At 48.8% G+C, this 15,783-nt stretch overlaps 1 pseudogene; it reads right to left on the reverse strand.

Annotated features, from left to right (window-relative positions):
• Positions 1 to 15,190: 15,190 nt before the first annotated feature.
• On the reverse strand, positions 15,191 to 15,309 carry LOC137654872 (5S ribosomal RNA; annotated as a pseudogene).
• Between the last annotated feature and the right edge of the window lie 474 nt (positions 15,310 to 15,783).

Consider the following 15,783-nt stretch of genomic DNA (forward strand, 5'->3'; position numbering starts at 1 on the left):
ATATATCATATCATAATCAGTATTTATTGGAATTTGGGTAACATGAAGGATTCTTAGTTTCCCTTTGTTACCCTACTTAATTGGTTTTGAAACATTAGTAGAGGGGTCCTTTTTTGTTCCTAAGTCGTCAACAGAATTTTCCTTAATTGAATTAGCAGAAGTCGTCAACAGTGCCGGGGGGGAGTCAGCAAATCCAGGGGATGGGGAGTCAGTATTTGAAGGGTCCATATTTAAGGGTGGGATTTTCATGTTTTTTGTTGTTGTTTGGTTGGGGTACCTGCTTGAGAATTATAAGAAAGTATCATACGTTGGAAAGGAAATTTGTATTCTCCACTATCGGCACAATGAGAGTATACTTCCCAGATGGTCCACTCCATACCCTACCCGAAGGATAGCATCAAAACAGATATAGAGGCACAGGTGTAAGCTAAACCCGCCTGTTAGGACTGAGACCAAGGTAATATGGAATCATCCTCCCCATATCTGTAATGATGGGCTTCCGGCCAAAAGCCAAGAGTCCCACCTCAAGGATTGGAACCCCCTGGATTCCGATGACCCAACCCTTGAGAGTAGTTCCGCCAAAAAGGTCCAAACCATCTTTGGGATGGCTGAGATCATCCAATACTCTCATATATAGCTTTGAATGCGAATACCTCCCAACCGTGATCCCTTCTCCCATTCATCTAAGCAGGCAGTAATAACGAATGTGGAAATATCCACGCCATTTAAATAAAATAGAAAAAAATAGATAAATAAATAAATGAGTAAATAAAATAAATAAATATATATATATGCATACATCTACATATATATATAAGTAAGAAGGATAATAATCATAGAGATAGGACAGCAAGATGAAAGAAAGTTGATAAAATTAGGAGAAGGTCGAAGTAATATTAAGCAGAAGAAAAAGATGAAAGAGAGAAATTTAGATTCAAACTGGGGGAGCAATTTCCCGAAGTTCGAGAGCCCTCTTGCCCGTCACCAAGATTCAGCACGGGAATGAAATGCCGTGCTGAAGCTCAATGACTTCATCAAGGCATTCTCTCATTAAGAGGGGCCTTCAGGGGGAGAGGAAGCTGCTACTGATTAGTGACCCCAGTCAGAAGGCACAGGCTCATCGCTTGTTTGAGCGCTCTGACGACGGCATCCCACCAGGGATGCCGACCAATCCTCGCGCTGACAGGGAGTCCCTCTGGAGGAAAGAGGATCGTTCGATCCTCTGGGGGAGATGACATATGAGGGTTCGCCCATAGAGAATCTGCAGTGAAGGGAGAAGAGACCTTTAACCTGTCCGGAAACCTCACCCCCCTCCGGAGAGGGCGGTGCTCTGCGCTGCGGGGGAGGAAAACGCGGAGGTGGCCTGACCGCCATAAGCCCTGATGTAAACAGGGCGCAGTCGTGTCGGAGAACGATGCGCTGATCACGCTGACGATCGCGCGAAAATCACTGATCTGAGTAGCGTGTGAATAAAGCATGCGTAGCAGAATAATCGCGCCTACATGCCCGCGTGAGCGTGGCCGTATTGGCGACCGCGTGAACGAACCCCGCGTCTCCGCGCGTATGAAGATTTCTGGCGCTTGCACGTGAAAGATCGTGGGCGAGGGAAACCATCCCACGCGCGAACGATCTCGGCGAAAAAAGATCGCCGGTGCTAGCGCCGTCGGCGATTGGATGTCGGGAACCATCCCACGCGCGGATGAATAACGCTAAAGAAACGCTGACAATCTTCGGTGCTTACGCGAGTACGAAGATCGTCGGCGCTATCGCGAGAAAAAAAAAACCGTAGGAGACAGTGAGCGGGGACCCATAGTGCCCGCGTGCGAATGATCTCCAACTATGTAAGACGATCGTCGGCGATCCGGGCGAGCCCGGACGATCTTCGACGCTCACTCGTAAGCGACGATTGTCGGAGCTCGCGCGCGAGAGAAGATAGTCGGCGATCACGAGCGGGAACCTCAGTGCCCGCGCGCGGACGATCTATGACGATCGCGAGCGGGAAACCGTGCGTGGACGATCCATGCGATGATTGCGTGAGCCTCAATGGTCGCGCGCGGGAAATTATCCCGCGAACAGAACGATCTTCGGCGCTCACGCGTACTGTGAAGATCGTCGGCGCTCACGCGCCTAGAGCCGAATCCAAAGATTGGCGGCGAACGGCCGTCGACGATCGCGTGCGGAGAACCGCGCGAGGATGGGCTCGTTGCCGTGCGCGGGAAACCATCCCGGGCACAGAACGATCATCGGAGCTTAAGCGTACTAGGAAGATCGCCGGCGCTTCCGCTTAACGCCGGATCTGAAGATCGCCGGCTAACGGCCGTCAATGATCGCGTGCGGAGCAGACCGATCCTCGGCGCTTACGCTTACTAAGAAGATCGTCAACGCTTTCGCGCCTAGCGCTGGATCCGAAGATCGCCGGCTAACGACCATTGCCGGATTGACGATCGCAAGCGGAAGGGCCTTAAAGGTCGCGAGCAGAAGGGCCTTGAAGGTCGCGAGCGGAAGGGCCTTGAAGGTCGCGAGCGGAAGGGCCTTGAAGGTTGCACGCGGGAAACTATCTCGCGCGCGGGCGATCATCAACGCTTACGCTTTAGCGCGAACAGAAGATAATCGGCTAACGACCCTCGACGATCGCGAGATCGCGCGCGGGGGATCATCAACGCTTACGCGTTAGCATGAACAGAAGATCGTAGGCTAACGATCGCCGACGATCGCGCGTCCCTCGACGATCGTGAGATCGCACGCGGGAAACCATCCCGCGCGCGGGCGATCATCAACAATTATGCGTTGGCGCAAAAAGAAGATCGTCGGCTAAATCGACGACGACCGCGAGATCGCGGGCGGGAAATAATCCCGCACGCGGGCGGTTTTCAGCGCTTATGCGTGAGTGAAGATCGTAGGCTCCTGCACAACAGAAGATCGTCGGAAATGGTTGAAGGATCGCTAACTCGTAGATCAGGAACTGGGATGTGTCCCTAGAAGGGAGAGCATCCCCTGAAGAGGACCAGGAGGTCTACTTCAGTGCCGACGATCAACTGAAGGACTGCTAAATACTCCAAGGAGTGGTCTCTGTGAGGTACCTCTCCCGCAAACGGGAGAGGTGGCCTTCGTAGAAGAGACTTAGAGACACCGAAGGCTGAACTGCTGGTGAGCGCCAGTGCACTATCTCAGGAACCCCAACGATGTGCGCAAATGCGCAGGGAACGTTGGTAGCAGCCTAACTGAATACTGGAACAAGGTGTCTCTAAGGCAGTCTCAGGAACAGCAGTCGAGCGCTAGCGCGTAAGGGAACGTTGGCGCACAGGTGATACCTGGCACTTAAGGGACTTACTCAAGGTGTGAGAAAGTCTCTCCTGCCCCGAAGGGAGGAGCCCGTTAGATATCGGGGGCGTGGGCGCCCAAGGCGCGTCTGCAGTCAGGAACAGATACAGCAGGCAACAGGAACACTGAGGGACGAGAGACCAAGGGTCTAACGTAGCCTGAGTAGCGAGGCCCCGAGGGGATAGTTGCAAGACCCCGAAGGGTCAATGCAACGGGAAACTGAAGTTTCTCCGTCACTAAACACCGAAGTGTAGAAGTGACTAAAGTTACGAGAGCCCGAGGGAACTGCGTAACTAAGATCTGAGACCCCGAAGGGTCAGGGAAAAAAGAGAAACCGAAGTTTCCCTGACACTAACACCGAAGTGCTAGTGACTGAACAGCAAGCTGTTGACGACAGGAACAATCCTCCGAAGAGGAGTCTCTATGAGTGGTCTCTCTCGCGAACGAGAGAGGTGAGCACTTCGTAGAAGAGACTGGTGAAGGAGCCCTGAAAGGCCGTGAGATCAGCAGACGTAAACAGGAACCATCCTCCGAAGAGGAGTCTCTGTGAGTGTCCTCTCATGTAAACGGGAGGGGACACTTCGTAGAAGAGACAAAAGGAGCGATCCTCCGAGGAGGAGCCCTTAGTGCGGCCTCCCTCGCGAACGAGAGAGGGCCGGACTAATCCTGCAGCTGCTCAGCCCCTTGAGTGTAGCTACAGAAGCGACCGCTCAGCAACGAGAGCATAGTCGCTAGTACCATGGTCTAGCCTTGCAACCGCTCAGCCCCTTGAGCAAGTCACAAGGGCGGTCGCTCAGCCCCAAGAGCATAACCGTCAAGGACCAGGGAAAAGTAAAGAGGGAAGTTAATTAACTACCCTGGAGGCGAACCTCCTTATCGTTCTAGGATGCAATGAAGAGCTGGCAGCAATCACGGGGGAACTTCTAAGAGAAGGAAATGCCCCTCATGAATGCCTTGAGAGACGGCGGCGAAGCCGACTCCTCAGGATAAACAGAACAGCTCTGCCTCGAAGGCACACACAACAGGCACGAAGAAACAGCATCGTAAACTGGAAAATAAAACAGAATAATTATTTAACAGAAATTTCCCCGGGTGAAACTCCGAAGAGAAACCCCGAGGGAAAGAACAAAAGAACGAAAGAAGGTATGCGCCCCCCCCACCCCACCCACATGCCCAGGTGAGGGGGGGGACGAAAGTTAACAAAACAGAATTATAACAAGATAATTATGCAACTGACTTTGAATGCTCCAAGGATCACCGACCCCCGAAGGGACGTGAGCCCTGAGCAGAAAGTTAAAACACAATAATATTCGTAAAAATAATTGAGACAAAAAAGACGAAATAGCGACTCGGTTCTGAGAAGCTATCGTAGGCGTAGTACGGAGTAAGAGGTGAACGACCTCAAGAGAAGGGCCGGTCTCCACGAAAGGCAACCATGGTGGCCTAGAAGTGAAAGGCCGTGATCACGAAAAGATCGTGGTGGCCTAAGCCGGCGAAACTCTAGTAGATGTACACAACACCGAAAGCAAAGGAAACTTACTATTTTCTATACATATAAATATATATAAACATCAGTAATGTTTAAAGATATTAAGTATAAGAAAAGGTAAGTTAAAAGACAAAACAATAATGGCTGTCAAGTGAGGATAGGAGCGGAGACCTCCGATCACTATCCGAGCCAGAAGTAAAGTGGAGTATTCTCCAGTGTGTTTGAGGGGGAGGGGTAGCTAGCTACCCCTAGCTACCGCTCCCTACCCCCCCCCCCCCCGCTAAATAGCGGTGGGATAGGCAACCCTCGTTAAAACTTTATGGCTCGTCATCGGCTGCGCCGAAGTAATCACCCCATGTAAATAGCGTGGTTTGTATTTCAGTTACGGAACAACTGAAGATTTCACAGAAAACTCATTTGTTTTTCTTTCTTTACAGGAGGAGCATCTCGAGTGCGGGAACAACTTTTATAGAGTCCATAGCAAGAGCTTCTACGGACATGGAGTGTGCAGGGCTCACGCTCGCTGTTCTATCACCAAAGGGGTTCTCAAGCATTGGGACCCGCAGGTATGTGCCATTTGTGAAAGTTTGGTAAAGGAGGCTTTTGATGACCAAAAGACTATAGTCTAGGGATGCAGCTAGGGATACACTGCGTAAATGGGTCAGGGGTTTTCCAAAGAATGCTTCGGGCCCATACCTTCCTAATGCTAGGATGAGGGACTGTCTCTTCCTCAGAGCTCATGATGACGCTATTATTCCCCAGACAAAACCTGAGATCCCCTTGGTTCAACTTCAGGTCCAGCAGACCAAGGAACCTGACGTTGCGGATACATTGGAGGGTATCTATTTGGACGACAACATGTCTGTCATCTCAGAGGAGACGGAGAAGAATCTCCTCGTGGAAGAGTTAGATCAGGAGGCAGTTGCCCCCCCTGAAGAGAATGTTGAGAATGCCGAAGTAGCTTCGGTTTCTTCAGCTGTAGCGGCCGATCCGGCACCATCAACTTCATCTCAACCACCTCAGCTCGATTCGATCACGAGCACTCTTCACTCCTTGATCTCCATGGTGCAGGACCTACAGAAGAGGTCGTCCGAGAAGGAAACCACTTTTCGGACGGAGATTGAGCAGCTGGTGTCTTCACGTTTGACCCCGAAGAAGCTGAACGTGAAGGACCTTCCCGTTTTCTCTGACGTTAACCCTTGGAGGTACGCAGAGCATATGCCTATGTCAGCAGGCAAAATTTTCCTCTCGGAGAAACTGGGCACGGTACCAGTGGAGGAAATCGAGTTCTGGCCCAGCAGAGGGGCCTATCCGGACTGTTACGTCCGCCTTAGAAATGAACCGGCGTCTAAAGAAGAGACGGAGCCCAAGGAGACAATTGTCCTTGAGCTTGCTAAAGTACAAGCCTTATTTTCTAAAACTATGAAAGAGAGGGCTTTCACTAGTTCGAAGGTACCGGCTCTTAGCAAAAAACACCCATCGTTTGTTGCTGACCCCCAACGCGCTTTTCCCTTTATGGATAAAGGGTTTAAAGCAGCTCTAAAGGCCGTGGAGGCAGGAAAGCTTTGCCCCACATTAGAAGAAAGCAAGCCTTTCTCCCTTGCTGGACGTCAGTTCAACGAAGACCTCCCAAAGCTGACAGATTTTCTCTTAAAGAGAGAACACGAGACTAAGGAACGCCTGGCTGCTTCCATGTCTCTCCAAACAGGGCTAGAGACGATGGCTAATATCCCTGATACCCCGGATATGTACATGGTTTTCGCCAAGGCTCACTTGGCTACGGTAACGAAGGACCTGTACAACTTCTTCAAGGCCAGAAGGGCCTGTAGGGAGTTTGTGTTTGCTTCCGCTTCCGTTAAACACGAACCTAGGAAGCTGATAGCTTCTAACATCTGGGGAAAAAACCTCTTCCCGAGTGAAGTGGTCAAGGAGGTTGTAGACAAAGCCGCCTCGGAGAATAGAAATCTTCTTTCCAAATGGGGCTTCATCTTCAAAACGGAAATCTTCAGCTGACGAGGGTCCCCAGCCGAAGAGCAAGTCTAAACAACCTCGCTTGCCCTCTCGGCCAAAGCAGCAACAGCTTCCCATGGCCACGGTGCCCCAGACCACCACCTTTCAACTGGTGCCCCAAACTCTGGCATCTCAGTCGCCAGTGTTCACCCCAGTTTACGAAAGGCAAGCTGCTACTTTCAAGCCAAAGTCTCGAGGTTCCTTTCGGGGTCCCTCTAGGCGCCCCTTCAGAGGCAGGGGCAACAGAGGTGGTCGTGGCCAAGGAGGTAAATCCTCCAGTCAGCACTCTAAGTGAGATGCTGCCGGTAGGAGGGAGACTTCTCCATTTTCAGGATCGGTGGACCTTCGATCCTTGGGCCCACAGCCTGATCAAGAAAGGACTGGGCTGGGGTTGGAACTCAACCCCACCAAGCTTTCCTCAATTCTTCCAACCATCAACCCCAGTTCTGGAAGAATATGTTCAAGAACTATTGGACAAGAGAGTCATAAGGAAAGCAAAGTCCATCAAATTCCAAGGAAGGCTATTCTGTGTTCCGAAGAAGGATTCGGAAAAGCTCAGAGTCATTCTGGACTTATCACCACTCAACAAGTTCATTGTGAACTACAAGTTCAGAATGCTGACGCTTCAGCACATAAGGACCCTTCTGCCCAAATGGGCATACACAGTCTCCATAGACATGACGGATGCTTACTGGCATGTGCCAATCAACCGTCAAGTTTCCCCCTACCTAGGGTTCAAGCTCCAGAAAAGAAAATACGTTTTCAGAGCCATGCCCTTCGGTCTGAACATTGCTCCAAGAATATTCACAAAGCTTGCGAACACAGTCATTCGACAACTACGCCTCAAGGGTGTCCAGGTGATGGCCTACCTGGACAATTGGCTGGTGTGGGCAGCATCCAAAGAAGAATGCATGCAAGCCTCCAGAAAAGTGATTCAATTCCTAGAAAACCTAGGATTCAAGATCAACCTGTAAAAGTCTCGGCTTTCTCCTGCTCGAAGGTTCCAGTGGCTGGGAGTTCACTGGGACCTACAGTCACATTGCCTCTCTTTGCCCACAGCAAAGAGGAAGGAGATAGCAAGGTCCGTCAAAAGTCTTCTTCAATCTCAAAGAATATCAAGAAGACAACAGGAGTGTGTGTTGGGGTCTCTCCAGTTTGCCTCTTTGACGGACCCACTTTTGAGAGTGCAGTTAAAAGATGCATCAGGAGTCTGGAGAAAATACGCTTACAACGATCGAAGAGATCTACGAAGACCATTCCCAAATTGTCTGCGATCCATTCTCAAGCCATGGTCGGGAGCAAAGAACCTAAGAAGAAAGGTACCCTTGCAACCACCTCCACCAGCAGTCACCGTTCACATGGATGCCTCGAAGGAAGGTTGGGGAGGTCACACTCATCGTCGGAAGGTGCAGGGAACCTGGTCTCCACTCTTCAAGTCCTTCCACATAAATTTTCTGGAAGCCATGGCAGTTTTTCTATCTCTGAAAAAACTGAGACTTCGCTGCTCAATCCACACTCGCCTGGTTTTAGACAGCGAAGTGATAATGAGATGCATAAATCGACAGGGCTCAAGATCGCCTCAATTAAATCAAGTGATGTTGGCCATCTTTCATCTATCCAAGAAGATGAAGTGGCACTTGACAGCAGTCGACCTCCAAGGATTCCGCAATGTGACAGCGGATGCTCTATCCAGGATCAACCCGATAAGAGTCCGAATGGTCCCTAGACGCAGGATCATTCTCCTTCATACTGAACAAAGTCCCAGGACTGCAAGTAGATCTCTTCGCAACGAGCGACAACAAGAAACTACCCCTGTATGTTGCCCCGTACGAGGATCCTCTAGCGGAAGCAACGGACGTGATGTCCGGGGATTGGAACAGATGGTCCAGGATTTACTTGTTCCCACCAACCAACCTGTTGTTGAAAGCCCTCGACAAATTGAGATCCTTTCGGGGGAGGGCAGCGATAGTGGCCCACAAGTGGCCAGGCAGTGTCTGGTTCCCTCTGATAACAGAACTACGCCTGAAGCTGATCTCGTTGCCGGAACCAGTTCTAACTCAGCAAGTGCAGAAATCGACTGTCTACACTTCATCAGAGAAAACCCAAAACCTTCATCTCATGATTTTCTCACCCTAGCGGTTAAGAAAAGGTTCGGGATTTCTGCAGACAGTATTAACTTCTTAGAAGAATATAAGTCAAAGTCTACAAGAAGACAATAAGAGTCCTCCTGGAAGAAATGGGTAGCCTTTGTTAAGGCGAAGAAACCGCAAGAGATTTCTACGGACTTCTGTTTGTCCTTCTTCATCCATCTTCACAGACAAGGATTAGCGGCTAATACAATTACTACTTGTAAATCTGCATTGACTAGGCCGATTCTATACGCCTTCCAGGTGGACTTTTCTAAAGAAATCTTCAACAAGATTCCAAAAGCCTGCGCCAAACTTCGACCTGCAGCCCCTCCAAAGCACATTTCATGGTCCTTGGATAAGGTTGTTCATCTGGCTTCAACTTTGAACAATGAAGATTGCTCGCTGAAAGACTTGACTCAGAAGGTGATTTTTCTTTTTGCACTAGCCTCAGGAGCCAGAGTTAGTGAGATAGTGGCCCTCTCGAGGGATGATGGCCACATTCAGTTTACAACGAATGGAGATTTAAATCTTTTTCCGGATCCGACGTTTCTCGCCAAAAACGAGCTGCCCACTAAGAGATGGGGTCCCTGGAGAATCTGCCCTCTGAAGGAAGAAGCATACCTCTGCCCAGTGGAATGCCTAAAGGTCTATCTTCATAGAACTTCAGACTTTAAGGGAGGTCAGCTTTTCAGGGGAGAGACTTCTGGTTCGACGTTATCCTTGAAACAGATAAGGGCGAAAATCACCTACTTTATTCGCAGAGCGGATCCTGACAGTACACGCGCAGGTCACGATCCGAGAAAAGTTGCCTCGTCTCTAAACTTCTTTCAGACTATGTCGTTTGAAAACCTGCATGCCTATACTGGATGGATTCTTCCAGGGTATTCTTTAAGCATTACGCAAAGCAATTACAGGAAATCAAGTTTCATGTGATAGCTGCAGGTAGTGTAATAAAACCTGCTGCTTGATTACTGCGAAGGACAGTGCACTAATAGTCACTTTTAGTGAAGGGTGTACATGATAGACTTAGGTATATCATGATAAGTATTATGTTGTTAAAGACACTATGAACTGTCTTATCTCACGAGGTGACCTCAAGCATAATAATTTGACACAAGTGCCAGCATTTTATATGCTAGTGTTCCTGGTAATAACATTATGCAGTGAAATATTTTATTTCTTTGAGTGGCTTTTGTTTCTCTTTCAGATGAAACTTATTTATTTTTGTTATTACTGTTATGCTTTTATGCAATATGTTTAGCATAAATATATTAATTCCAATCATGATTTCTGTGTTTCTTGTAAATAAACATTAGAAGGAATCTCTGCGTCTCTTTCGCCTCAAGATTTTATAGATCATGTATATCAGAGCATCCTTGATCCTCTTAGGACTTTGTAAGACTAATGTCTTCTCTATTATGCAAACAGGTAAGTTTGGTTGTACTATGTCTATATTACTGTTTTATGATCCCTACGTGAACATAAACCTATCTGTCTAGATCCGGACCTGGGAGGTACAGTATTCTATTCATTACCCATTAGTACAAACTATGCTTTACGTATATAAGGACACAATATACTTCTGCTTGCTAATTGTTCTTTGAACTCACAATTTTCGGGTTTTATTCCTAGAGTCTATATAGACTTTTCCCTGAAGGGGCAGGAAGAGCTGTCATTTGGTATGCTCAGTTGATTGATGTATTACGGTAACATCAAGTGTCTTTGGTCTTGGTGACCAGATAGGGAATAGTTAAGTCGAGATAACGGCACTATTATAAATCCACAGATACATTAATGCTCTGGTAAACTTCCATCAGCACGACATGGCCTAAGCCCAAAAAACGGATTTTTGGGTGAAAGAGCCATGTTGTCCTGATGGACCCACCCTCCTTTAATAAAAGGATATGAATCCCTCCCTTTGGTACTGTATCAGCAACACCTACGAAGCTACAAAGAATGGTTTAGGTGGCGCCTCGCGGTGGCGATTGGGCGAACTATTTGCAGTACATTAGGAGAATCGAGTGTTTACCTTTTTAACGACTCTCCTATTTTCTTGCCACTTTTCCCTCTCGAAGTGAAAATCGCTATTTGGGGAGTAAATAGCTGTGAGATGTGTCAAGATACGTCCTTACGCGATATCCCTTTGTGATTTTTTAAGAGATACTCGCTCCAGGAGTTAGAATTCTGGATACCTTTGGTAAATTCTCTGGGATATATCACTGTAGTCACATATAACCTAGGAAGCCACTTATGAAGGAACTTCCATCAGGACGACATGGCTCTTTCACCCAAAAATAGATTTTTCACTTCGCTCAAAATCCGTTTATTCAGGGAGAAGCAGTCTTGGAAAAGCTCAAAACTCTTGAAGAACCGCGAGTATTAAGAGTTCTATTAACCTAAATAGTCGTTGTTCTGTTGACTGAATTTTTCCCAGGGAAGATGTCAGTTAGACTCCTATTGTGATGCATAAAGCAAATTTACTGCGACTTAGTCTGAGAGTGATAGCCTACAAGCAATCTTTATTCACTCCAGAGTTCTTCTTAATTTTACCATGAGAAGTTCCAGTACCGAGGATTGTTCTCTCTACATTAGAAGTTCTGTTGTCCATCTCACTCCCTTGGATCTCCTAGTCTTATACTATGGAGTCAAGAGAGATTCCAGGAGTCCAGACTTTCTCCTGGATACTGAAGGGCATCGACCATTACTGTAGTACAGTATTGGTGAAAAAAGTGGCTAAAAAGATATCTGGGAAAAGTAAACAATTCGTAAGAGGAAATCATTTAAGGCCAAGGTTTTCTTGTTAGGAGGTATGGAAGACATTTACTCTCGTCGCCATACTTGATTCCTATTCATAATTAGTGATGACCGTTGTCTACACAATGGTGACAATACGTGAAGGGGGAGTCTGGTCTAAGCCCATTCATAAATCTCAATTGCCAAGCAGCCAGGCAGGAGTAAGGGCATATCTTTTAGTTTTAAATATCCTCTATCAAGGAGTTGTCTTCTCATTTATCTTTCCCAGAGAGGCTTCCTAGACTCTCTAGAATAGTGTTTTTACCACTGGACAGGAAAGACAAGTGGTCAAACTTTTTTACTTTAAAACTGAGCTTTATTTTTAGTTTGTTATATCCCCCATAGATTTATGAAAAGCAAAAGGTTCCTCTCACAGGGAAGAGTTCTGCTTACTCATAGTACTCTGACGTTTAACACCACTCAAATTGAGGATAGAGACATCAGTCCTCAGAATGGGTGAATATTTTCCCAGGAGAGGTCGAGGGGGGGTACCAGTAAATTGTCATGGTTCAGCAGGAAAATTACTCCTCTGAGAGGTGTTCTGCCATAATGGAAAAGTTTAGTCTTGAGGAAGATCATTCCTTATAAAAATGATATTTTCATTAATAAAATGACAAATTCGAAGATAATTTGTATTTTTCCTAACCATACAAACCTTAGCTATTTACATTGGGTTTACCTATTAGCGTAGCTGAAATGGCAAGCCATTAGAATTTAACGAGGGTGTAATACCCCCGCGCTAGTTAGCGGGGGGGGAGTGGTAGCTAGCTACCCCTCCCACCCAGGTGAATGCTCCACTTTCACTTAGAGGTAGGACTTGTCTTGGGGGACAGGGCTGGTGGGCAAATATATATAAATAGCTAAGGTTTGTATGGTTAGGAAAAATACAAATTATCTTCAAATTTGTCATTTGTTCCGTAACCGAAATACAAACCACGCTATTTACATTGGGTGACTTACCCCTTAGGAAGGGTGGAAAGTCCCCAGCCATACTGGCTTTGGCTTTACCCGGGGACTCAGAATCCGAGTGAGTCGCACTCGAGAAAAGGAGTCCCTGCACCTCACAAGTTCCTTACTCCGCAAGAAACCGTGTGGCCTACATAAGCTTGTGTGTGAAGGAAGAAGTGTGACCCGTCCTAGGCAGTTGACCTGGAGTTCCAGAAGGAACTCTGGGTTAGGACATTCCCAATACCACCTCGTCAAGGTATGGGGGACGCGACAGTATTGACTCAATACTCGGAACACAAGGAAGCATGGTTTACCTGCAGAGGTTCGAGGTCAGCTATGCAGAGACCAGGATGCTGCTTCCCAGTAGAGGGGAAAATGAAGAAAGAAGTAAGGGCCAGACATACTTCTTTCGTTCATGCACACTAAAACCTGATAACAATGCCCTCAACCTTCTGCTACCTGTCCAAAAAGGAGCCTGAGGTTAGACCAGCTGTTGTGTAGCCACCACAGAGCGATAGAAACGTATCGAAACTCCTGTGGGTCACGCCCTGCAGGAAGCAGGCTGCGAAGGTCATTAGATGCTTCCAGACTCCAGCTTGTAGCACCTGCGTCACAGAGTAGTATTACTCAAAGGCGAGGGACGTTGCGATGTATCGACATCGTGTTGTAGGGCGACGTGACGGAGGAGGATCTGGATTCAGGTAGCGATGAATGTCCTTGAGTCTGAGCTGAAGAGGTATACTGGTGACTCTCCCCCGTGTCCTTCTTGTGCTCCCAACCCGGCTGCACGTGAGGACAAACTGCAGCTGTTCCCAAAGCTAACCTCTCGATTCCTTTACTGGCAAGAAGGAGAAGGTTTTGGGACATCAGATATAAAATGGTGACTCGAAATCTTGAAGGAATTGGACCGAAGGCCGGGACCCCAAGATTCTGAGTCTGGCCAACAACTCAGGAGCGAACCTGAATGTTGCCTTCCCCCATTCCTTAGAAAGGGCGGAGTCGTACGAGACCAAGAAGATTGCTTACACACTGGCCGCGGCCAGAGTGAGCAGGAGACCCAAGACGGAATACGATCAGAGGCCTGACGTAAAGGGTCTTGAGAAGATCTCTTAAGGGACTAAAAAGTCCGAGCCATGCTCCATGCTGGAGGTCTCACTCCGACTAGGGCAGGGACGTTCGCAGCTTCGCATGAGCGAGGAAAGGTCCAGCGGGAAGGAAAAAGTTATTCCTTTAAGCCTGAAGGCTGAGCGACAGGCTTCATTGCCGAGAGCGGAAAGGAGTTTCCCCCCGCCGAAAGGCAATAAGTTCGTTATTGCTGGAGAAGAGGCCTCAAGGGAAGAGGTATATCTCCCACGACACCAACCACCGAAGACTCTCCACTTCGCCTGGAAGACCCCTGCGGATGACTATCGCAGATGACGCGACCTCCGTCCCGCGACTGTAGCGGGTTGTCTCTTCTTGAGGAGGAGGCGTAGTGTCTCCAGGCATGAAGCCGAAGCGACGCCCCGGCTCTGAAAGATGTTGCAGTGTGGTTGTTCGAGAAGCCTGTGCCGTGGGAGAAGCTCTCCCGGGAGTTCCGTCAGGGGAAGCAGAGGGTCTGGAAACCGTTCTGCGTATAGTCCCAGTGGAGCTCTCAGGGCCATTGAAAGGTTGACAGACAACCTGGTCTTGTTGAGACCCATTCTCAACAGACAACAAAGGAGGGAAGACGCAGGCGTCGATGTTGTCCCACCATCACCGGAATGCATCTTGCCAGAGTCTCAGGGTCTGAGACTGGGGGGACGAACAGCGGAAGCTTGAGGTTCCAAGCTGTCGCGATCAGGTCCCCCAGGCTAGGACTTGCTGGTTACTCAAGGCCAAAGACCCCTAGGTTTCTCTCTACGAGGCTCTGCTAGGATAGTCAGAGAGAACATTCCTCTGCCCGGAATGAGAGAGCCGATGGTGGTATTGAGAGGATCTCAAATCATCTCAGTATCTCTACTGCAAGATGCGAAGGTAGAAAATGCGTCCCGTTGGTTAGAACACGCCAGTACCATGAAGTCGACGTGCACGGAGCGACTCGGCAGGAGATGTAGGATCTGTAGAGGGGCCAGACTACGGCCCCTAAGCCCCTAGGCCTGGACCGGAACATGCCACCGCCCCCCCCCCCCCCCTTTCTTTGACGAGTCCGAGAACAGCATCAAAAATGTGGGGAAAGGACGAGAATATCCACTCCCATCAAGAGGTTCCATAAGTCAACACCCATTGCAGGTCTAATCGTTCCGCTGGTCCCATAGGGCCAGAAAGTCCGGTTAATCGTTGCTTTGAAACCACCGGAACTTGGGCCGCCCAACAGGGAACTTATCCTAAGGCGACCGTTCGGAACTTTAGACGGGTCAATGAGGAAAAGAGAACTAGGAAACGTTCCAAGGTAGGGCTGCAAGCTCTGCTTGACTGAGAACAGGTACTGCGACTCTCCTCAGCCTTGCCACAGTCAACTGCAGGGAAGGCTCGGAGGAGGCGGCAACAGAATCTGGCGTCCCCAGGCGGACACCCATCCAAGTACCGACCAGACCCGACGTTGCTTAACCTCGCTGGACGGACGAGAAGCGGGGTTTCCAACATGGTAAGGCCGCTGACTCAATATCATGGCTAGATACTCCAGATGTTGAGGCAGAAGAAGAGAAGGCTCCTAGCAAAATACCATGAACCCACACTCATGGTAAGCATCCGGAAGCTTGTCCCGGCGCTGAAAAAGGTCGAACCCGAGCCTACCGGAGTTGACCAGACCTCCAAAAGGCGAAGGAGGCGGAAGCCTGCACCTGAGCGGCCATGAGGAAAGCAGGGAGAGTTCTCTGGGGGAAAACCTGCGATGCCACGGCAGGATCGCCACACTGCATCTTAAGCAGGAATACCTGTAGTCTAGGCTGAATTCCACGAGCTTCCTGGAAGATGGATGGAATGGAAACTGAAAGTACCCGTCCTTCCGATCCAGGGCCTAAGGAGTCCTGTCGCTTCATTACCAGTCTGATCGATTCTGCTGTTCCACGCTGGACGAAGATTGTTCGACAAACTTGATCAGAGCTGAGAGGTCGACTACGGAACTCCCGTCTC

This window comes from Palaemon carinicauda, chromosome 15, assembly GCF_036898095.1.
Source record: "Palaemon carinicauda isolate YSFRI2023 chromosome 15, ASM3689809v2, whole genome shotgun sequence".
Taxonomy (NCBI): Eukaryota; Metazoa; Arthropoda; class Malacostraca; order Decapoda; family Palaemonidae; genus Palaemon; species Palaemon carinicauda.